Here is a 2,500-nt window from a genome sequence, read left to right as displayed (position 1 = left end):
CCCTTCTTGTTGGTCCTTCGGTGATCGGGGTTCGCAGCAGCCAGACGCACGTGCTCGACCTTGGACCCGGGGCGGGGGACCCCGGCGGCACACCACAACCACAACGTGCTTGCTAGTGTGCCTAGGGGATGGCAAGGCAACGTGCATCTTGCTGGCATTGCGCCCAGCAAGCCTTTGGGCAACTCGAGTTTCAGCAGCACGACACCCCTCCCCCCTATAATAGGCTGCCGAGCCATTACCAAAGTGCCACGGGTAGACGTCCTTTTCCGTGAGGAGACATACTAAAGGAAAGTGCTCTAGAGGTCGAATTTTGACGCCGTTTTTTGCAACAACCTCTAGAAAAATAAGATCTTTCCATCCTCCAAATTTGGTGAATTTACACCGTGCCGATTTTTTTTGACGATTTTTTTACCGCCCGGAATGCCGGAAATTCAAAAAAAATGAAAAACGGAGCAAACCTGCGATTTTTGACCTGGATTTTTTTGTGCAGCCTTCACATAATATTACCAAGGTTCCCTCAAAATTTCACGAAAAATGCACGAGCCAATTCTGAGATATGAAAATTTGGCTCCTCCGTTGCAACGCTCCGAGCCATCGTTGCAACGGCGGGTGCCTCCGTGGGGGGCGGGGGAGCCCGGCGGCACACCACAACCACAACGTGCTTGCTAGTGTGCCTAGGGGATGGCAAGGCAACGTGCATCTTGCTGGCATTGCGCCCAGCAAGCCTTTGGGCAACTCGAGTTTCAGCATCACGACACCCCTCCCCCCTATAATAGGCTGCCGAGCCATTACCAAAGTGCCACGGGTAGACGTCCTTTTCCGTGAGGAGACATACTCAAGGAAAGTGCTCTAGAGGTCGAATTTTGACGCCGTTTTTTGCAACAACCTCTAGAAAAATAAGATCTTTCCATCCTCCAAATTTGGTGAATTTACACCGTGCCAATTTTTTTTGACGATTTTTTTACCGCCCGGAATGCCGGAAATTCAAAAAAAATGAAAAACGGAGCAAACCTGCGATTTTTGACCTGGATTTTTTTGTGCAGCCTTCACATAATATTACCAAGGTTCCCTCAAAATTTCACGAAAAATGCACGAGCCAATTCTGAGATATGAAAATTTGGCTCCTCCGTTGCAACGCTCCGAGCCATCGTTGCAACGGCGGGTGCCTCCGTGGGGGGCGGGGGAGCCCGGCGGCACACCACAACCACAACGTGCTTGCTAGTGTGCCTAGGGGATGGCAAGGCAACGTGCATCTTGCTGGCATTGCGCCCAGCAAGCCTTTGGGCAACTCGAGTTTCAGCATCACGACACCCCTCCCCCCTATAATAGGCTGCCGAGCCATTACCAAAGTGCCACGGGTAGACGTCCTTTTCCGTGAGGAGACATACTAAAGGAAAGTGCTCTAGAGGTCGAATTTTGACGCCGTTTTTTGCAACAACCTCTAGAAAAATAAGAACTTTCCATCCTCCAAATTTGGTGAATTTACACCGTGCCGATTTTTTTTGACGATTTTTTTACCGCCCGGAATGCCGGAAATTCAAAAAAAATGAAAAACGGAGCAAACCTGCGATTTTTGACCTGGATTTTTTTGTGCAGCCTTCACATAATATTACCAAGGTTCCCTCAAAATTTCACGAAAAATGCACGAGCCAATTCTGAGATATGAAAATTTGGCTCCTCCGTTGCAACGCTCCGAGCCATCGTTGCAACGGCGGGTGCCTCCGTGGGGGGCGGGGGAGCCCGGCGGCACACCACAACCACAACGTGCTTGCTAGTGTGCCTAGGGGATGGCAAGGCAACGTGCATCTTGCTGGCATTGCGCCCAGCAAGCCTTTGGGCAACTCGAGTTTCAGCATCACGACACCCCTCCCCCCTATAATAGGCTGCCGAGCCATTACCAAAGTGCCACGGGTAGACGTCCTTTTCCGTGAGGAGACATACTCAAGGAAAGTGCTCTAGAGGTCGAATTTTGACGCCGTTTTTTGCAACAACCTCTAGAAAAATAAGATCTTTCCATCCCCCAAATTTGGTGAATTTACACCGTGCCGATTTTTTTTGCCGATTTTTTTACCGCCCGGAAAGCCGGAAATTCAAAAAAAATGAAAAACGGAGCAAACGTGCGATTTTTGACCTGGATTTTTTTGTGCAGCCTTCACATAATATTACCAAGGTTCCCTCAAAATTTTAGAAAAAATGCACGAGCCAATTATGAGATATGAAAATTTGGCTCCTCCGTTGCAACGCTCCGAGCCATCGTTGCAACGGCGGGTGCCTCCGTTGCAACGAAACCAGCCAACGATGCACCTAACCCAGCATCCGTTGCAACGCACCCTGCCTCCGTTGCAACGCGCCCAGCCAACGTTGCACCGTCCCCAGCATCCGTTGCAACGCCCCCAGCCAACGTTGCAACGCGCCCTGCCTCCGTTGCAACGCTCCCAGCCAACGTTGCAACGCGCCCTGCCTCCGTTGCAACGTCACCAGCATCCGTTGCAACGCGCCC

This window comes from Arachis ipaensis, chromosome B7 (assembly GCF_059453495.1).
Source record: "Arachis ipaensis isolate K30076 ecotype BB chromosome B7, ASM5945349v1, whole genome shotgun sequence".
In the NCBI taxonomy this organism is placed as follows: Eukaryota; Viridiplantae; Streptophyta; class Magnoliopsida; order Fabales; family Fabaceae; genus Arachis; species Arachis ipaensis.
Note: the sequence above shows the minus strand (reverse complement) of the source record.